General features: G+C 41.9%; 1 protein-coding gene across 1 annotated transcript in view; it reads right to left on the reverse strand.

Annotated features, from left to right (window-relative positions):
• Window positions 1-300: 300 nt before the first annotated feature.
• Window positions 301-24,181, reverse strand: part of LOC128744243 (clathrin heavy chain) — a 356,313-nt gene continuing 332,432 nt past the window's right edge. Inside the window, exon 8 of the mRNA XM_053841098.1 lies at window positions 301-391. The gene's annotated coding sequence lies outside the window, so the exon portion shown is untranslated. The remainder of the gene's footprint in view (window positions 392-24,181) is intronic.

The raw sequence follows: 24,181 nt of genomic DNA on the forward strand, positions 1-24,181 counted from the left end.
TCTGGACCACTGTGGAATGGTTTCTTCTGCACATGACAAAAGTTTTTCATTTCAAATTCATTCAAATCGGAGATCGGGATTCATGACTTATTTATATATTTCATCTGTTAGTGCTCAAGAACGAGAAGTAGAGTGTCCTGTTTGTTTAAGATTAATACTTATTACGTTCGCAATTATCAGTGACTGAAGTTATAATAGTATGTTTACGTTTGTTGATAGTGCCTATTCAAAACTCGTACCAGAAAATTTTTCACATACGTACCTCGAATGGTGCATATTCCAATATTGTCTGTTGAAACAGGTTAACAAAAGTAGTCAAAACTGAATGATCCTCTTCAATTTGCATTATCTTTGCTGCAAGATTGTGTTGTTTGTATTCTTCCATTCTAATCTGAAAATGAAAACCCGTAAATAAATCCACTTAATATCACCATTAGGAATCTTTGTTATACCAACATATTCATCATTTAAAATAGAAATCGAAGCGTTTTAGGAAGATAATTTAACAGTCTTTTAAATATACGAATAAACTGGCTGCACTAGTAATGACAGTTTTACTGACAAACATTTAACAATAAATTAATACTGTTCGTGATCGTCGTTAGGATAGTCCGATTACTAACGGAACTGGCTTCTTCACACAGTAAAATAAAACACGAGATGTCTAGAGATAACCATCCGCCAGCGGCGGTGCCGGTGGCTGCTAGTGTAGTGGTACTGATTGCTATTTATTTATCGCCTTTATACACTTGTAGTAGAGTAATTGATCTTGTGTGGACCTATTTAGCGCTTTAGACCACCACTCACACTCTTAGTGATGCCCGATTACTTCTCGATTAATCAAACTAATCGATTATCCGCTAAAATAATCGATTAATTTTTAATCGATTGCTTTATGTTCCGATTATTAGATAACCGATTAACTGGCCGATCGATTATGCCGGATTATTTAAAATTGTATTGTTTGACAATTTCCAACAAATTTAATTATTACAGTGGCAGGCGCTCACCACACGCAATCAGCCAGTTCGTTGGTTTCGAGGTACGATGCTGCTCTAAGAAACCAGTAGTCGTATGTTCAAATCTCAGCTAGGCGGTGCTCCAAGATAGAGTCAGTAGGATTGTTGCAATAGCTCCGTAACTGCCTTGTACTCTAATAGCTGGCTGTGAAGTCTGTCGATAAAGATCTATTGCTAATTGCTGCTTGTTGCTATTTACCTGAATTTAACTATTTACCTGAATTTAACGTAGTTTGCATTAGTATGCGTGCATTTACGTGGAAATCAGATAGATGTTGATGTATTTTCCAATAATTCGCCTGTTACCTGCCGTTATCCCCGAAAAACGGTTAGGGTACCGCGACAGTAAACAAACACTGCTAATGCCCACCGGATGGAACCTGGCGAAACTAGCCGAAGCTGAATCATCGGTCCCGTCGTAAAGTCCTGTTCTTGACAGGCAAATCAGTCTGGGGAATGAGCGATTTTTAAGATAACCACCTAAGAGACGACAGGCAGGATTGGAAAGAGCTAGAAGTTAGAAGACGCAAAGTGATACATGAGAAGACGAAAAGTGAAGTAAACTAGTATTCGGAAAAGATACAATAAGTAGAAGTAAAGTGGAAAAAAACACGGTTAGAAAATATAGGGGCTAAAGCGAGGTTAGATTACCTAGTGGAACGAAGCAAAATACCACCAGCACTCTCCTTCAAACGGAGGTCTTCCCTTAGGGCTTGAGAGCGCGACCGTCGTCAGTCGGCCTCAACATGTGTCGACCATGAGTGCGTGATCCGATTCTCCGAGCAACACACCGAGCGAGTAGGCAGTTGCTACCATCCGTGGCCCTATACACCATCGATCGTAGGAACCGATCGCCGAAGAGCCAACCGTATGCTATACCCACCGCATAAACAATCGTTACTGTCCGTGGATTCACCACCGTTCGTACCGGCTACCGGATGTCGGACCCAGTCGAACTAAAACATTCGTTTCACCATTTGTCACCCACTTCGTATCTGTAAGCGGTCTACGAAACCACTAGTAGAGACCCTTCGTCGACAAGAAGCAGCAGGCCGTAAGAAAAACTGAAGAAAACTTACCACTAGATTAAGCCAAACGTGTAAATAAAGGTCTGTTAACCCTCGAAATGGTGTTTGCTACGATATGTATCCTCGGAAAGTGTGAGTCTCCGAATGTGCTCCCCCCAGATCGGTTCGCGAGTTAGACCCCGGTAGGTTAGTGAAGGACGCCTAGGGAACACTGCACTAGCCGATGGTTGCTCTTGTCCCCCTGTTGAGTCGGCAGAACGGATTCAACCGATGTTAGGTTCGTCGGCATTTCGTTCGTAAGTTTATAGTTTAGCGTTTGATGGACCTGCCCTGAGGTATTCTAGCCGGATCGGGATTGTATCGCTAAACACGCTCCTTCACGACAAGTTAATCCTTGCCTGGCGCTTAAGTGACGGTTGTCACTGCTCCCTGCCACAAAACCCATCCCGCCCCGTTACAGAACGTAAAGGTTATAACCAATCGATTATTTCGATTAACCGGTTATGCAGCGCCGATTAATCGATGTCAATTATTGGCCGGCTAAAAAGTAATCGATTATTGACTAATCGATTAACTGAAAAAATCGGACATCACTACACACTCTTGCTTAATGCTAATTTACAGCTAATTACCGACACGAAGAATTTGAATACAATTTTAAATGCCAATTTACAACACCTCTGCAGTCAAAAAGCTAACATACAATAACGTGCAGTATAAAATGCCAGATACGCTGATTTGCTGCTTACGTTAAGGCTTATTAGTTACCTGGAATGGGTGGTTTAATATACAAATTTGTAATTTTTCCTCACAATAAAGTAGAAAACAACTCTCCTTTCCCCTCATTGCATAGCCAGAAAGCGGATAGTAATATTCGCCATGATTGTACAACACTACACCGAATATCATTTTGTGAAAAACCTTAAGCGGAATGTACCATTTCACGGAAAACTTTTTTGTGGAAAGTACCATTTCACGATCCTCTCCTTACTCGCTGTCGCTCGTTCCAGGAACCCCCCCCCCTTCCTTTCCGCTCTTCCCCACCTTCACCAAAAAATTTTCATTTCTTTCCCTACCGTCCCTTCATCAATTTTAGATCCATCGTTTCAAAAAAATATTAATATATATGTATGACCGCATTTCAAGGTCAAGACTAAAACCTTGAGATTAGTCTATTACATAGGAACGGGGCCTTCCCTCGAAAACCCGCGCCGAGAAACGCGGCTAACACAAGCTGACAGACGAACAACGTCACGTGCAGTACCTTGCAAGTCGTAAGGGCCGGCATAGTGTCGTCGTCCTGAAAGTAAACAGTAGTTAGATTAAAAAACTTCTCGCTCGGTGGTAATCTGCAATTGATGTAGGAAGCGGCACAATATGTGTCGATAACCCAACCTAACGCGTCGCTATCCTTGAGAAGTGGATTTTGCGGTCTCCTTTTGTCCAGCGCCTCTATGGTTCAAAGGTACAAGTACCAGCGAACCACATGCCCTGGCGGGTGTTGTGGGTTCGAATCCGGTTGTAATCTCAGATTACAGCTTGGTTCGACTCATGCACCTTCCAGTATTGGACAAAAGGTAGGAGTCAAAATGACTACTTGTCAAGCATAGCTACCAATACCCCCCCCTCCCCCTTCCTTTCCGCTCTTCCCCACCTTCACCAAAAAATTTTCATTTCTTTCCCTACCGTCCCTTCATCAATTGTAGAACCATCGTTTCAAAAAAATATTAATATATATGTATGACAGCATTTCAAGGTCAAGACTAAAAACTTGAGATTAGTCTATTCGAAAGTTATGCCAAGCCAAAGTTCAAAGGTATTGCAAGTATTCCCGGATGATGCTAGTTGTAACTAATTGAGATATTAATAAAAAAAGCAATATGCCTTCCACCACTAAAAATATTACGCATCATCACTGGCATGGGCCAACCTGCCACGTGTCCCAGCTTCCATAAAAATTAACGGTAATTTTACGTCCATTTCAAGCCTAATTTCAAGTGAAATCTCAATTTCAATTTTAAGTTCTCTTTCACATCTAATTTCATGTTCCAGCTTCCAGTCTGAATTGGTCCAAACGAAAGTCTGATATGCTCAATTTCAAATCCAATTTTAAGGAAAATTTCAAGTTTAGTTTTTAAGCAATATCAGTAAATAGGTTCAACTTAAAGTCCAACTTTCAGTTCCAAACTTGATCCAATTTGATACCAGCGTCACATCCAATTGAAGTATAATTTCAAGTTCAATTCTAAGTTCACTTTCCTTTTCAAGTCTGATTTGAGTACAATATCAAGTCCAATTCATTAGCTTTTGATGACAAAAATTTTACGATAGCGTTAAGTTTTCTTCCTGAGTTATGGCCAATCGTGACGATATCGCGGAATTTTTGTCGTCGTAAAATTATGAATTTACGGATAAGAATACTTTCTAATACTTTGGGCAACCGATCTAGCGGTTTAACAAGTGTTGAAGCTGCTTATGCGATTTATTTTTACGCAATTCGTAATTTACGTGAATTTAATGCTTAAAGCAGCGCACTTGAGCGAGGAAAAAGACGAAGCAAAATATTCAATGAGAGAGCGTATTGCCTTTCTACTATATAAATATACTAGCTGACCCGACAAACATCGTATTGCCACAAATTAACCTGTGTTGTACATAAATCATGAATCTCGGCTGATCTTTGTCACAATCTCGAGTTTTGCAAGCCCCCCAGTGGGCGGCGCTTCCGACGGCGGGTCACCGGCAACACTCGCGACCGTCTCGTCCTGAATGATCTAGTGTTACTATAGATAGTTTTTGTGGTCTTGTATTGACTAATGTTTTATGGAAGAGTCTCGAATTTCTCGAGTTCGATTAGTTTTTGAGTTTCGCAAAAATTTCTGTTTTATTTATATGAGAGTCCATATCCCCCTACCACAGGGGTGAGAGGTCTTTAACTATCGTAAAATGAATTCAAGACTCCAAAATCTCCCACATGCCAATTTTGGTTCCATTTGCTTGATTAGTTCTCAAGTTATAAGGAAATTTGAATTTCATTTGTATGGGAGCTCCCCTCTTAAAAGGGGAAGGGGTCGTAATTCACCATAGAAAAAAAATCTGCCATCTAAAACTCCCACATGCCAAATTTGGATCCATTTGATTGATTAGTTCTCGAGATAAGAGGAAATTTGCATTTCATTTGTATGGAAGCCCACCCTCTTAAAGGGGAGATGGGCCATAACTCGCTTTCTAACGAAAAGAGGGGTCTCAATTCACCATAGAAAAAAATCTTGCGTCCAAAACCATTCACATGTCAAATTTGGTTCCATTTGCTTGAATAGTTCTCGAGTTATGAGGAAATTTGTTTTTAATTTGTATAGGAGCCCCCCCCCCCTCTTAAAGTGGGGAAACCCATAGAAAACATACCATAGAAAATATTCTTGCCTACAAAAACACCCACATGATAAATTTGGTTCCATTTGCTTGATTAGTTCTGAGTTATGAGGAAATTTGTATTTTGTTTGTATGAGAGCCCCCCTCTTAAAAAGGTAAGGGGTCCTAATTCATCATAGAAAAAATGGTTGCCTCCAAAAACACCCACATGCCAAATATGGTTCCATTTGCTTGATAAGTTCTCGAATTATGAGGAAATTTGTATTTCATTTGTGTAGAAGCACCCCCTCTGAAGTTGGGAGGGGTCCTAATCCACCATAGAAAATATTTTTGCCTCCAGAAACTTCACATGCCAAATATGGTTTTATTTGCTTGATTAGCTCTCGAGTTATGAGGAAATTTATATTTCATTTGTATGGGAGCCCCCCCCTCCTAAAGTGAGGAAGGGTCCCAGTTCATCATAGAAAAAAATTTTGTCTCCAAAAACACCCACGTGTCAAATTTCGTTCCATTTGCTTGATTAGTTCTCGAGTTTTGAGGAAATTTGTATTTCGTTTGTATAGGAGCCCCCCCTCTTAAAGTGGGGAGGGGTTCTAATTCACCATAGAAAATATTCATGCCCTCGAAAACTTTCACATGCCAAATTTAGTTCCATTTGCTTGATTAATTCTCGAGTTATGAGGAAATTTGCATTTCATTTGTATAGGAGCCCCCCTTCCTAAAGTGGGGAGAGGTCCCAATTCATCATAGAAAAAAAATTTGTCTCCCAAAACACTCACGTGCCAAATTTTGTTCCATTTGCTTGATTAGTTCTCGAGTTATGAGGAAATTTGTATTTCGTTTGTATAGGAGCCCCCCCTCTTAAAGTGGGAAGGGGTCCTTATTCACCATAGAAAACATTTTTGCCCTCGAAAACTTTCACATGCCAAATTTTGTTCCATTTGCTTGATTAGTTCTTCAGTTATGAGGAAATTTGTATTTCATGTGTATAGGAGCCCCCCCTCCTAAAACGGGGAGGGGTCCCAATTCATCATAGAAAAAATTTTTGTCTCCAAAAACACCCACATGCCAAATTTGGTTCCATTTGCTTAATTACTTCTCGAGTTATGAGGAAAATTGTGTTTCTTTGGTACAGGAGCCCCCCCTCGTAAAGTGGGAAGGAGTCCTAGTTTACTATATAAAATATTCTTGCCCTCGAAAACCTTCACATGCCGAATTTGGTTCCATTTGCTTGATTAGTTCTCGAGTTATGAGGAAATTTGTATGGAAGCCCCCCCCCCCCCCCTTTTAAAGAGGAGAGGAGTTATAATTCCCCTTATAAAGAGGGGAGGGGTCTCAATTTACCATAGAAGAAATTCTTGTCACCGAAAACACCCACATGCCAAATTTTGTTCTATTTGCTTGATTAGTTGTCGAGTTATGCAGAAATTTGTGTTTCATTTGTATGGGAGCCCCCCCACTCTTAGTGGGGGGAGGGGTTTCTAACCATCACTAAAACCTTTCCTGGCCCCAAGAAACCTCTACATGCATATTTTCATGCCGATTGGTTCAGTAGTTTTCGATTCTATAAGGAACATATGGACAGACAGACAGAAATCCTTCTTTATAGGTATAGATACATATATATATATATATATATATATATATATATATATATATATATATATATATATATATATATATATAAATATATATATATAAATATATTTATATATAGAGTAGGGCGGGGCATAAGTGCGATGTTTGAAGTTGTCATCAATTTTCGCGAGACACAAAGAAGGACAACAACAAAATATATTTTATTGTGATGCAGCTACTCAATGTCTTTACATTCAACTATAAATCATCTGCAATAATAGTGTTATTGAAAATAAATTTTTCATTCTTCTGATCAAGTGCCGATTCGCACTTTTACCCCACTAGCGGGGCAAAAGTTCGAATACCGCGGCGCAAAAGTTTGAAGCTCGAATCCATGAAATTTGCACAGCAGTAGCTAACAAAACCATATTATCGTCAATCTGCGGTATGTTTCGGTAAGGAATATTCTCAATTTACACCTTTCCTATTTTGCGCTGGTGTATTGCAGCCTCCGACAGATCGAAACTTTCCCAAACGTTTGTTTTTTGTTTCATCAGCGGAAAAACATTGTTTTCCTTCGACCAACATCTGTAGAGCACAGTTTTCTGCAGATTTTCCATTTCTAGTATCTGTAATATAGTGCCAAAAGCTGTATATAAGCTATACATTTTTGCCCCGTCCGTGAATCGCACCTTTACTCCACTGACGGGGCTTGATTAAATTATGGAAAAGCGAAATATATTTTGTAAACTCTTTTCACCGTATTTTCAAAACAGATATGCGAGTGATGTAAAACACTGCTACAAATTTTCAACAAGTAATATCCTCCTGTTGATATCGTATTACCCGTTATAACAAAAAATTACATCAAAACCGCCCTAAAATAACATTTGCACATAACTCAGCAACTATGCTTCGTAAGCAATCAAAGTTTACGTTAGATTCAAGCTGACAAAGTAGTCACCCATTAATGCCAATGTAGTCGTTTTACTTGGGATCTGCACCGATAAATCATTAAATCGCATCCTTACTCTATAACAAAGGTAAAAATGAAGTTTCAACCACATTTATGACTGTTTTACGCACAAACAGAAATTGCATTTCGTTTCAAACGGATATGTATGATTGAAATGAAAATATTTACATCGAAAACTCAATTTGACAATACTTTATTTTTAATTCAAAACTGTTATTTTCTTGAATCAAATAGAATTTCGTTTTAAAACAAAAATATTTTTAGGTTGTTATAAAAATTTTGTTTGAAACAAACTGGAATTTTTTCGCTCCGTGATAGAAACGAAACCTTTCCCCCGAACAACCCCGTTGAGAATCGCGGCTATAACACTGACGGACGAACAGCGTCGCAAGGACTTGCATAGTGTCGTCGTCTCGTCAGTAAAATGAGTTAGATTCTCGAACCATGAATCGAACTTTTACCCCGTCAATAAATCGAACTTTTGCCCCGCTAGGCACTTGACGGGGTTTGATTAAATTATGGAAGAGCAAAATATATTTTGTAAATTCTTGTTACCGCAATTTCAAGAGAGATATCTGAGTGATGTAAAACGCTGCTACAATTTGTCAATAAGTAATATCCTCCTGTTGATATCGTATTTGCCGTACAACGAAATATTACATCAAAACCGTTCTAAAATAACATTTACCCATAACTCAGTAACTATGATTCGTAAACAACAAATGTTTATGATAGATTTAAGCTGTCAAAGTACTCACCCATCCATGGCAATGTAGTCAATTTACTCGGAATCCGCATTGATAAATCATTGAATCGCACTTTTACCCTCATCGCACTTTTACCCCTCCTTACTCTATATATCTTCATTCAAATCTGCAAAAATTATCTTTTGTGTTTACATTATGTTTCTAAAAATCACGTAAATATTATAAAACTAAATAAGGTGTTCATCAAGTAACATAAATGACGCTTACAAGTATAATTATAGATGTTCCTGAGAAATTAAATAGTGATTATTGTAGCAGTAGAAAGGCTAGGTCACGCCGCTAGATGGATTAATTCGGCAAAACCCGAATTAATCCATCTAGCGGCGTGACCTAGCCTTTCTACTGCTACAATAATCACTATTTAATTTCTCAGGAACATCTTTTCTACTATATAAATATATAGTATAAAGGTATAGAAATCACTCGGAAAACCGGAAATGGAAAGAAGGTCCTGCAGGCTGAATGTCATATAGCATTCGACTCAGTTTCGAAAACTGAGCATTTTCTGTGTGTGTGTGTGTGTGTGTGTGTGTGTGTGTGTGTGTGTGTGTGTGTGTGTGTGTGTGTGTGTGTGTGTGTGTGTGTGTGTGTGTGTGTGTGTGTGTGTGTGTGTGTGTGTGTGTGTATGTGTGTGGGTGTTTTTTGTTTTTTTTAACGAGTAGGGAAATCTGCTATCAGACACCTGAGAAGACAACTCAGGGAGTGGGGTTTGGTATACCGACCCCCCTACTGGGGCGTGAGGATCCAGACCCACTAAAACCCTACTCGAGTCTCCAGCCTCAATCCCCCCTGGAACCACCTTATCGGTATTACTTCAGGGAGGGGCTATGGTGCTTATTGATCCTCCGTGGGTTGGGTTGTTTTTCGTTTGTATGCGACGGAGTTTTGGTATTAACCCGTCGTATGCTGTGTTGAAATTTCCACACTCACGCTGCAGGTTGACCGTTCTATCTTCACCGAGCACTTTAATGTGAAATACCTCTGCTGTGAGTCTGGTCTCCTGGTCATCGATTCTTGCAACTATTCGGGTGTCGTCAAATTTGAAGAGGTGGCCATCATGGATAGTGTGTTGTGCTAGTCCAGTTCTAGCATCCTTCTTCTTAGTGTCGTTCTTGTGTTCCGCTACCCTCACCTCCAACTTCCTCCCTGTCTGCCCGATGTATACTTTGCCGTCGTCAGTACCACACGGGATGGAGTATATGACGTTTGTCTGCCTCCCTGGTGCGATAGGATCCTTCAGCTTGCTATACACGTTCTGTTTAACTTTGTTTTTAGGTTTGTAGGCAAGCTGGATGTCATGCTTGCGTAATATTTTGCCAAGTTTTTCACTGAGTCCCGGTATGTAAGTGCTAGATGCATATTTGATCTGAGGCTTTTCGACAGTGCTCAGGCTGTTATAATGTTTGTGGGTTCTTTGCTTGGTAAGCCGGTTGATGAACCATCCTGGGTAATTATTTGATTCCAACATACTTATACTTACGAAAAACAACCCAACCCACGGAGGATCAACACAACAGAGAACCGATGATACCACGGAATAGACATTGAACGCTTAAAGTTACTAGACGTGCCTGTTTTGCGTCCGAAGATGGCCGAAAGAATACAGTAGGCTGAAACGCGTCACGCATTAAACAAACATAGTTATCATTTCACCGAAAAGAATCAAGCAATTTCAAATCATAATACAACTCTGTGCTGTTGATAAAATAGGATTGAATTGGTAAAATGCCATATATATATGTTGCATATAGTATGTATACATGAAGAATCAAATGATTACAAGCATGAATACATGCTACTATCACTACAAAGAGACTTACGTAGTCCTGCGTCATCTATATATGCGGTCGTGTCTTGTACACAACCCTTCTGATTTTTTCTACATTATCAGCACTTTAAACAGTGTGCGTGATTACACTTTTATTAAATATATCGTTTTTTGGCAAAGCCTTGTTTTGATCTTTGACCCAACATGATCTTGAGTGGACCTATTTCTGATTTTAGAGTGGACCTAAATTAGGATTATCATAGTTTCTTCCATGTAAATCAACCAAACAATACAACAGATTTTTTTTCAATAGTACAACTATACTACTGCTATTTATTAATAGGGCACAGGCTTGAACAGATTTTACCTTTCTTATACTCTGTTACAAAGGTATGAAAATCGTTTGAAAAATATGAAATCGGTCACAGGCGCCGAGGGTCTTGTTTCAGCCCAACAATTGAATAATGTCTCAGTGTTTTGGTATGTGTTGTGTATGTATCTGTGTGTGTCATTTGTATATGGTAGGGTTGTTGATATTATATCGATATTTGATATTATCGATTTTCCGTCCTTAAAATATTGATATATCAGGCCGATATTGAGCTGACCGATATTATCAATATTTTGATATTTGCGGCCGATATCGGCCACGATATTGTCCTTACCGTTTGTAATAAAACACGCTGCACAACTTTTTGGCAGCCTAAAATCGCAGGCAAAAGCGACTGTGGGTGAGTTACGAATACATCTTGTTTAGCTAGCAAATAAATTATTGGTTTACTTGACAAAATAAATGAAAATTACACTCGCGACGATTTCGTCCGCGACGGTTACAATTCATCGCGTTAGAAAGGGTGGGAAATTTACAATATTTGTATTTTTTATACGGACTTCCAATAACTGTACACAGTTGAACTTGCCAGTGAAAAAACTGTCAATCTTATTCTGTACTTCGAAGGGTCTGTTTCATATCATTTGGTTAATATTCATCGGAATAGAGAAATAGTATATTTGATGCTAATCCGCACGTCACTTAAATCTAGTAAGGAAATGTCATTGCATGAGAGAAGACAAACATATTTCTTGTCCTCTTTTTCAACACCAGAAAATTATAAAATCAGCATCGTTGGTATAGCCAACATAAACCGCATCTTATTATTTGCGTTTAAGTGACAGCTCGTGTCGTTCAATTTTGTTTCAGCGTTTTTATATTTTACTAGCTGACCCGACAAACTTCGTATTGCCACAAATTAACCTGTGTTGTACATAAATCATGAATCTCGGATGATCTTTGTCACAATCTCGAGTTTTGCAAGCCCCCCAGTGCACTATGGTCGAAAAAGCCAAAATTCCAGACAAAAATCAATATCTCGAAAACCATTGGCTCTACATATTTCATGCATTCAGAAGATTTTGTTTAGAAAAAAAGACCTATCTTTTGGTATAATTAGTCATTAGGGTGGTCCACTTTTACTCGTTATAAAAATTTTAACTTTTTTGTCTTGCGATATAGAGCAATACTTTCTACTACAAAGTTCTAAATAAGTTATTTTGCAGAAACTTTGCTGTAGAAACCAAATTTGTATCTCATCTTTGTATCTCTATACAACGAATTTTCTAGATTAAGTCAGGGTGGATCTTGAAAAAGCAGTTTTTTTGCTCTAACTTTTTTATTTGAAAACCAATTTGAAAACTTTGTTCGGATGACTTTTATAACGTAAAATGATGCATTTTTTAAAACTTCTAGATAGTTGCTATCTATTGTCTGAAGGAAGATATAGAAGTTTTAGATTCAAAATATTATAGTTTTCCACGGCGTCTCATACTTCCGTTGGCACATATTTTCGAAAACGGAATGAATGGTCTAAAAGTACGTACCTGGATCTACAAAATACATGTAATGGCATTTTTCCAGACTTCTCCTATTCTGAGTAAAACGCATTTGAAAAGTAAGTATTTTTCCATATTCAGTCCGCTGTGGTCCAAAGGTTCACCAATATCTACGATCCGCAGAGCCTGGGGGAAAAGTTGGGTTCGAATTCTGTTATAATTGACTCCCATTATATCTTGTTTTGTTCCATGGACCCGTAAACGTTGCTTCAAGGGTCATCCCTTACCTGTTTTTTCGTTCTGGAGACACTATAAACACGTTTGTTTCATTACTTTCTTCTAGATGGAGGGGACCATCTATTGTAAAAAAACTATCGTTATGAAAAACAGTAGTTATAAAAAAAAGAGTTTTTCTACATCTCTGGACTGAAGTGTTGCGCTTGCGTAGTTTTGTTTAAGGCGGAATTAGTCGTCATCGATTCTGCCAATTTCAAAAGCAGTATTTTTGTTTGAAACAAAAAATCTGTTCATGTATTTTGTTCTGTTCTGTTCAATATATTCGGTGTGCAGATTGGCAAAAAGAACGCAGGATTTGCATTTTTGTAAACAGAATCCCGCTTTTGGGCCCAAAAACTGCTTCTGGAATTGGGCTTTCCGACGAAAAGTTAATGACTGCTAGTTTCCCGTTAAGCGTGTAGATCTATCTCGCGAAACTTTTCAAAAGGCCCTAAGTAACATTGAGAGACTCTCTTTGGCGTCCCTCTCTTTTGACGATAAATTTCTTAATGTTTAGATAAACAGTTACGTAAGCAACTGGTTTATGCAAAGCTGATGTTTTAAAGTGCATTTGCATTGCTGTGGCAAGTGAAAGAGAGGAGGCTCAAAGAGAATCTCTCGTCCTTTTGAAAAGTTATACGAGCTATCGCGTATGTTTTCTTATTTAAAAACCTTCTGATCTTTTTAGAAAGAAAACTTACATAAATTCGAGGTATTCTAAAATGTTTTCAAGGTTTTTGGAATTTGCTATAATTTTTTTTAATATTTTGTATAGACAAGTATTTCCATTTTGCTTGCCGCCTTGCAGACTGATTCTAGCAGAATAAGCTCACAGTTGCTTACTTCTACGGCTTGATAACGAGAGATTTTACGCATTCTCTCAGCACTCAACTCGGCCAAATGTTTTTAGGATGACCTATCAATACAAAAAAAAATCGGGCTGCATTTTGTCCACAGCATAAAATAAAATTAATTTTTGTATCTCGATGAGACTTGTTTAATGAGAATGCGGTATCAATCGATGAAGTAGTCGGGACATCATAATCATTCGATATTATTGCAATATTTTCAAAACTTTATCCAGGAATTAGTAATGGTGCGTTGAAATATTCCTCACACTTCATCACATACTTTTCGGATTTTTTCGACGGAGTTTCCTTGCGTATTTTTTCACATTTTCTTTGTGAAAAAATACGCAATTCGCGTTTGTCCATTTCTTTAAAAGTACCCCCAATATTACTTTTTAATAAAAAGGTTTTAAAGCGTCGTTTTCTAACTTACCTGCGATATTTATAACGGTAGTTTTTTTACAATAGATGGAGGGGACGGTAGAAGAAAGTAATGAAACAAACGTGCTTATAGTGTCTGTAGAGCGAAAAAAAACAGGTAAGGGATGACCCTTGAAGCAACGCTTACGGGTACATGGAACAAAACAAGCTATAATGGGAGTCGATTATAACAGAATTCGAACCCAACTTTTCCCCAGGCCCTGCGGATCGTAGATATTGGACAACAGGGGGCTGAATATGGAAAAATACTTACTTTTCAAATGCGTTTTTCTCAGAATAGGAGAAGTCTGGAAAAATGCCATTACATGTATTTTGTAGATCCAGATACGTACTTTTAGACCATTCATTCCGTTTTCGAAAATATGTGCCAACGGAAGTGTGAGACGTCGTGGAAAACTACAATATTTTGAATCAAAACTTCAATATCTTCCTTCAGACAATAGATAGCAACTATCTAGAAGCTTTAAAACATGCATCATTTTACGTTCTAAAAGTCATCCGAACAAAGTTTTCAAATTGGTTTTCAAATAAAAAAGTTAGAGCAAAAAAACTGCTTTTTCAAGATCCACCCTGACTTAATCTAGAAAATTCGTTGTATAGAGATACACAGATGAGATACAAATTTGGTTTCTTCAGCAAAGTTTCTGAAAAATAAATTATTTACAACTTTGTAGTAGAAAGTATTGCTCTATATCGCAAGACAAAAAAGTTAAAATTTTTATAACGAGTAAAAGTGCACCACCCTAATGACTAATTATACCAAAAGATAGGTCTTTTTTTCTAAACAAAATCTTCTGAATACATGAAATATGCAGAGCCAATGGTTTTCGAGATATTGATTTTTGTCTGGAATTTTGGCTTTTTCGACCATAGTGCAATGGGCGGCGCTTCCGACGGCGGGTCACCGGCAACACTCGCGACCGTCTCGTCCTGAATGATCTAGTGTTACTATAGATAGTTTTTGTGGTCTTGTATTGACTAATGTTTTATGGAAGAGTCTCGAATTTCTCGATTTCGATTAGTTTTTGAGTTTCGCAAAAACTTCTGTCTTATTTGTATGAGAGTCCATATCCCTCTACCACAGGGGTGAGAGGTCTCTAACTATCGTAAAATAAATTCAAGACTCCAAAATCTCCCACATGCCACATTTGGTTCCATTTGCTTGATTAGTTCTGAAGTTATAAGGAAATTTGAATTTCATTTGTATGGGAGCTCCCCTCTTAAAAGGCGAAGGGGTCGTAATTCACCATAGAAAAAATTTCTGCCATCTAAAACTCCATTTGCTTGATTAGTTCTCGAGTTATGAGGAAATTGGTATTTCATTTGTATGGGAGCCCCCACTTTTAAAATGGGAAGGGGTCCTAATTCACCATAGAAAAAATTTTTGTCTCCAGAAACACCCACATGTAAAATTTTGTTCCATTTGCTTGATTAATTCTCGAGTTATGCAGAAATTTTCACTCCGATCGGTTCAGTAGTTTTCGATTCTATAAGGAACATAAAACAGACAGAAATCCATTTTTTGACGTAGGACTACGTCTTACGGCAAGTTTTGAGATAGGGTGTCATTCCAAAAAATCGAAAAATGCGAGCGTTACGAAAAATGAAAGGTTTTGAGCGCTAATAGCTCAGCGGTTTTCCAATCGCTTTTCAATATTCTTACACCAATCGATTGGAAAATCTTCTAAGAATTGACCCAAATGAAGAAAAGTATGGATTCTTGATGTTGAACTATTGAAAAATTGAAAATAATGAGCTTATGTTTTACCAGAATTCTCGCTTCGTGATTGGTTGGAAGATTCTTTACGATTATCTAAATCTATACCAATTTGATATCTGTGCTTGGGAAGTAAGCTAAAACAACTGACAAAGTTTCCTCATTTCAACAAGATTTCTTAACACCGCGGTTCAACCTAGACCATTTTGATGTCCTTGCTTGGGAAGTACGCCAGAGAGAGTAACAAAGCCCCTCGTGCCAACAGATTTCTTACGTACGCGATTAAACCTAGTCCAATTTGATGTCTGTGTTAGGGAAGTGTGCCAGAAAAAATGACACAAGTTCGTTGTCCCAACAGATCGCAAATTCTTTACTGCGAGACGATTAAACCTCGGTGAACTTGATACCTGTGTTGGAAAAATGTGCTACAACTGTAGTATTCGGTTATAATACGACTCTGTATGAATACGCATGCTTGCCGTTTCATAAGAAGTGTAGTGGAAAGATGTGCTGTTGATAAAATAGGATTGAATTGGTAAAATCCCTTCAACGTGGGAAACTATGGATAATAAAAACAATCTTTAATTTCAGTAAGGTAGCAGGAAAGCAATAGTTTGTGTTCTTGATTTTGTTAAATTGTTTTCAAATGCACAATCTTTTGAGAATTGAACGTATGCAATGTTACTACTTTGATAAATGTTACATACAACGCATGTAACATGTATATATGTTGCATATAGCATGTATACATGAAGAATCCAATGATAACAAGCATGAATACATGCCAGTATTACTACAAAGAGACTTACGTAGTCCTGCGTCACCTATATATGCGGTCGTGTCTGGTACACAACCGCTCTGATTTTTAGGCATAGATTTGTATGGAAGCGCCCCCCTCTTAGTGGGGGAGGGGACTTTTGCCGTCGAGAGAACCTTCCGTAGCCTCAAAAACCTCTACATGCAAATTTTCACGCCGATCGGTTCAGTCGTTTTCGATTCTAAGAGGAACATAGAGACAGACAGACAGACAGACAGACAGACAGACAGACAGACAGACAGACAGACAGACAGACAGACAGACAGACAGACAGACAGACAGACAGACAGACAGACAGACAGACAGACAGACAGACAGACAGACAGACAGACAGACAGACAGACAGACAGACAGACAGACAGACAGACAGACAGACAGACAGACAGACAGACAGACAGACAGACAGACAGACAGACAGACAGACAGACAGACAGACAGACAGACAGACAGACAGACAGACAGACAGACAGACAGACAGACAGACAGACAGACAGACAGACAGACAGACAGACAGACAGACAGACAGACAGACAGACAGACAGACAGACAGACAGACAGACAGACAGACAGACAGACAGACAGACAGACAGACAGACAGACAGACAGACAGACAGACAGACAGACAGACAGACAGACAGACAGACAGACAGACAGACAGACAGACAGACAGACAGACAGACAGACAGACAGACAGACAGACAGACAGACAGACAGACAGACAGACAGACAGACAGACAGACAGACAGACAGACAGACAGACAGACAGACAGACAGACAGACAGACAGACAGACAGACAGACAGACAGACAGACAGACAGACAGACAGACAGACAGACAGACAGACAGACAGACAGACAGACAGACAGACAGACAGACAGACAGACAGACAGACAGACAGACAGACAGACAGACAGACAGACAGACAGACAGACAGACAGACAGACAGACAGACAGACAGACAGACAGACAGACAGACAGACAGACAGACAGACAGACAGACAGACAGACAGACAGACAGACAGACAGACAGACAGACAGACAGACAGACAGACAGACAGACAGACAGACAGACAGACAGACAGACAGACAGACAGACAGACAGACAGACAGACAGACAGACAGACAGACAGACAGACAGACAGACAGACAGACAGACAGACAGACAGACAGACAGACAGACAGACAGACAGACAGACAGACAGACAGACAGACAGACAGACAGACAGACAGACAGACAGACAGACAGACAGACAGACAGACAGACAGACAGACAGACAGACAGACAGACAGACAGACAGACAGACAGACAGACAGACAGACAGACAGACAGACAGACAGACAGACAGACAGACAGACAGACAGACAGACAGACAGACAGACAGACAGACAGACAGACAGACAGACAGACAGACAGACAGACAGACAGACAGACAGACAGACAGACAGACAGACAGACAGACAGACAGACAGACAGACAGACAGACAGACAGACAGACAGACAGACAGACAGACAGACAGACAGACAGACAGACAGACAGACAGACAGACAGACAGACAGACAGACAGACAGACAGACAGACAGACAGACAGACAGACAGACAGACAGACAGACAGACAGACAGACAGACAGACAGACAGACAGACAGACAGACAGACAGACAGACAGACAGACAGACAGACAGACAGACAGACAGACAGACAGACAGACAGACAGACAGACAGACAGACAGACAGACAGACAGACAGACAGACAGACAGACAGACAGACAGACAGACAGACAGACAGACAGACAGACAGACAGACAGACAGACAGACAGACAGACAGACAGACAGACAGACAGACAGACAGACAGACAGACAGACAGACAGACAGACAGACAGACAGACAGACAGACAGACAGACAGACAGACAGACAGACAGACAGACAGACAGACAGACAGACAGACAGACAGACAGACAGACAGACAGACAGACAGACAGACAGACAGACAGACAGACAGACAGACAGACAGACAGACAGACAGACAGACAGACAGACAGACAGACAGACAGACAGACAGACAGACAGACAGACAGACAGACAGACAGACAGACAGACAGACAGACAGACAGACAGACAGACAGACAGACAGACAGACAGACAGACAGACAGACAGACAGACAGACAGACAGACAGACAGACAGACAGACAGACAGACAGACAGACAGACAGACAGACAGACAGACAGACAGACAGACAGACAGACAGACAGACAGACAGACAGACAGACAGACAGACAGACAGACAGACAGACAGACAGACAGACAGACAGACAGACAGACAGACAGACAGACAGACAGACAGACAGACAGACAGACAGACAGACAGACAGACAGACAGACAGACAGACAGACAGACAGACAGACAGACAGACAGACAGACAGACAGACAGACAGACAGACAGACAGACAGACAGACAGACAGACAGACAGACAGACAGACAGACAGACAGACAGACAGACAGACAGACAGACAGACAGACAGACAGACAGACAGACAGACAGACAGACAGACAGACAGACAGACAGACAGACAGACAGACAGACAGACAGACAGACAGACAGACAGACAGACAGACAGACAGACAGACAGACAGACAGACAGACAGACAGACAGACAGACAGACAGACAGACAGACAGACAGACAGACAGACAGACAGACAGACAGACAGACAGACAGACAGACAGACAGACAGACAGACAGACAGACAGACAGACAGACAGACAGACAGACAGACAGACAGACAGACAGACAGACAGACAGACAGACAGACAGACAGACAGACAGACAGACAGACAGACAGACAGACAGACAGACAGACAGACAGACAGACAGACAGACAGACAGACAGACAGACAGACAGACAGACAGACAGACAGACAGACAGACAGACAGACAGACAGACAGACAGACAGACAGACAGACAGACAGACAGACAGACAGACAGACAGACAGACAGACAGACAGACAGACAGACAGACAGACAGACAGACAGACAGACAGACAGACAGACAGACAGACAGACAGACAGACAGACAGACAGACAGACAGACAGACAGACAGACAGACAGACAGACAGACAGACAGACAGACAGACAGACAGACAGACAGACAGACAGACAGACAGACAGACAGACAGACAGACAGACAGACAGACAGACAGACAGACAGACAGACAGACAGACAGACAGACAGACAGACAGACAGACAGACAGACAGACAGACAGACAGACAGACAGACAGACAGACAGACAGACAGACAGACAGACAGACAGACAGACAGACAGACAGACAGACAGACAGACAGACAGACAGACAGACAGACAGACAGACAGACAGACAGACAGACAGACAGACAGACAGACAGACAGACAGACAGACAGACAGACAGACAGACAGACAGACAGACAGACAGACAGACAGACAGACAGACAGACAGACAGACAGACAGACAGACAGACAGACAGACAGACAGACAGACAGACAGACAGACAGACAGACAGACAGACAGACAGACAGACAGACAGACAGACAGACAGACAGACAGACAGACAGACAGACAGACAGACAGACAGACAGACAGACAGACAGACAGACAGACAGACAGACAGACAGACAGACAGACAGACAGACAGACAGACAGACAGACAGACAGACAGACAGACAGACAGACAGACAGACAGACAGACAGACAGACAGACAGACAGACAGACAGACAGACAGACAGACAGACAGACAGACAGACAGACAGACAGACAGACAGACAGACAGACAGACAGACAGACAGACAGACAGACAGACAGACAGACAGACAGACAGACAGACAGACAGACAGACAGACAGACAGACAGACAGACAGACAGACAGACAGACAGACAGACAGACAGACAGACAGACAGACAGACAGACAGACAGACAGACAGACAGACAGACAGACAGACAGACAGACAGACAGACAGACAGACAGACAGACAGACAGACAGACAGACAGACAGACAGACAGACAGACAGACAGACAGACAGACAGACAGACAGACAGACAGACAGACAGACAGACAGACAGACAGACAGACAGACAGACAGACAGACAGACAGACAGACAGACAGACAGACAGACAGACAGACAGACAGACAGACAGACAGACAGACAGACAGACAGACAGACAGACAGACAGACAGACAGACAGACAGACAGACAGACAGACAGACAGACAGACAGACAGACAGACAGACAGACAGACAGACAGACAGACAGACAGACAGACAGACAGACAGACAGACAGACAGACAGACAGACAGACAGACAGACAGACAGACAGACAGACAGACAGACAGACAGACAGACAGACAGACAGACAGACAGACAGACAGACAGACAGACAGACAGACAGACAGACAGACAGACAGACAGACAGACAGACAGACAGACAGACAGACAGACAGACAGACAGACAGACAGACAGACAGACAGACAGACAGACAGACAGACAGACAGACAGACAGACAGACAGACAGACAGACAGACAGACAGACAGACAGACAGACAGACAGACAGACAGACAGACAGACAGACAGACAGACAGACAGACAGACAGACAGACAGACAGACAGACAGACAGACAGACAGACAGACAGACAGACAGACAGACAGACAGACAGACAGACAGACAGACAGACAGACAGACAGACAGACAGACAGACAGACAGACAGACAGACAGACAGACAGACAGACAGACAGACAGACAGACAGACAGACAGACAGACAGACAGACAGACAGACAGACAGACAGACAGACAGACAGACAGACAGACAGACAGACAGACAGACAGACAGACAGACAGACAGACAGACAGACAGACAGACAGACAGACAGACAGACAGACAGACAGACAGACAGACAGACAGACAGACAGACAGACAGACAGACAGACAGACAGACAGACAGACAGACAGACAGACAGACAGACAGACAGACAGACAGACAGACAGACAGACAGACAGACAGACAGACAGACAGACAGACAGACAGACAGACAGACAGACAGACAGACAGACAGACAGACAGACAGACAGACAGACAGACAGACAGACAGACAGACAGACAGACAGACAGACAGACAGACAGACAGACAGACAGACAGACAGACAGACAGACAGACAGACAGACAGACAGACAGACAGACAGACAGACAGACAGACAGACAGACAGACAGACAGACAGACAGACAGACAGACAGACAGACAGACAGACAGACAGACAGACAGACAGACAGACAGACAGACAGACAGACAGACAGACAGACAGACAGACAGACAGACAGACAGACAGACAGACAGACAGACAGACAGACAGACAGACAGACAGACAGACAGACAGACAGACAGACAGACAGACAGACAGACAGACAGACAGACAGACAGACAGACAGACAGACAGACAGACAGACAGACAGACAGACAGACAGACAGACAGACAGACAGACAGACAGACAGACAGACAGACAGACAGACAGACAGACAGACAGACAGACAGACAGACAGACAGACAGACAGACAGACAGACAGACAGACAGACAGACAGACAGACAGACAGACAGACAGACAGACAGACAGACAGACAGACAGACAGACAGACAGACAGACAGACAGACAGACAGACAGACAGACAGACAGACAGACAGACAGACAGACAGACAGACAGACAGACAGACAGACAGACAGACAGACAGACAGACAGACAGACAGACAGACAGACAGACAGACAGACAGACAGACAGACAGACAGACAGACAGACAGACAGACAGACAGACAGACAGACAGACAGACAGACAGACAGACAGACAGACAGACAGACAGACAGACAGACAGACAGACAGACAGACAGACAGACAGACAGACAGACAGACAGACAGACAGACAGACAGACAGACAGACAGACAGACAGACAGACAGACAGACAGACAGACAGACAGACAGACAGACAGACAGACAGACAGACAGACAGACAGACAGACAGACAGACAGACAGACAGACAGACAGACAGACAGACAGACAGACAGACAGACAGACAGACAGACAGACAGACAGACAGACAGACAGACAGACAGACAGACAGACAGACAGACAGACAGACAGACAGACAGACAGACAGACAGACAGACAGACAGACAGACAGACAGACAGACAGACAGACAGACAGACAGACAGACAGACAGACAGACAGACAGACAGACAGACAGACAGACAGACAGACAGACAGACAGACAGACAGACAGACAGACAGACAGACAGACAGACAGACAGACAGACAGACAGACAGACAGACAGACAGACAGACAGACAGACAGACAGACAGACAGACAGACAGACAGACAGACAGACAGACAGACAGACAGACAGACAGACAGACAGACAGACAGACAGACAGACAGACAGACAGACAGACAGACAGACAGACAGACAGACAGACAGACAGACAGACAGACAGACAGACAGACAGACAGACAGACAGACAGACAGACAGACAGACAGACAGACAGACAGACAGACAGACAGACAGACAGACAGACAGACAGACAGACAGACAGACAGACAGACAGACAGACAGACAGACAGACAGACAGACAGACAGACAGACAGACAGACAGACAGACAGACAGACAGACAGACAGACAGACAGACAGACAGACAGACAGACAGACAGACAGACAGACAGACAGACAGACAGACAGACAGACAGACAGACAGACAGACAGACAGACAGACAGACAGACAGACAGACAGACAGACAGACAGACAGACAGACAGACAGACAGACAGACAGACAGACAGACAGACAGACAGACAGACAGACAGACAGACAGACAGACAGACAGACAGACAGACAGACAGACAGACAGACAGACAGACAGACAGACAGACAGACAGACAGACAGACAGACAGACAGACAGACAGACAGACAGACAGACAGACAGACAGACAGACAGACAGACAGACAGACAGACAGACAGACAGACAGACAGACAGACAGACAGACAGACAGACAGACAGACAGACAGACAGACAGACAGACAGACAGACAGACAGACAGACAGACAGACAGACAGACAGACAGACAGACAGACAGACAGACAGACAGACAGACAGACAGACAGACAGACAGACAGACAGACAGACAGACAGACAGACAGACAGACAGACAGACAGACAGACAGACAGACAGACAGACAGACAGACAGACAGACAGACAGACAGACAGACAGACAGACAGACAGACAGACAGACAGACAGACAGACAGACAGACAGACAGACAGACAGACAGACAGACAGACAGACAGACAGACAGACAGACAGACAGACAGACAGACAGACAGACAGACAGACAGACAGACAGACAGACAGACAGACAGACAGACAGACAGACAGACAGACAGACAGACAGACAGACAGACAGACAGACAGACAGACAGACAGACAGACAGACAGACAGACAGACAGACAGACAGACAGACAGACAGACAGACAGACAGACAGACAGACAGACAGACAGACAGACAGACAGACAGACAGACAGACAGACAGACAGACAGACAGACAGACAGACAGACAGACAGACAGACAGACAGACAGACAGACAGACAGACAGACAGACAGACAGACAGACAGACAGACAGACAGACAGACAGACAGACAGAC

The sequence above is a fragment of the Sabethes cyaneus genome, chromosome 3 (assembly GCF_943734655.1).
Source record: "Sabethes cyaneus chromosome 3, idSabCyanKW18_F2, whole genome shotgun sequence".
NCBI classification, from domain to species: domain Eukaryota; kingdom Metazoa; phylum Arthropoda; class Insecta; order Diptera; family Culicidae; genus Sabethes; species Sabethes cyaneus.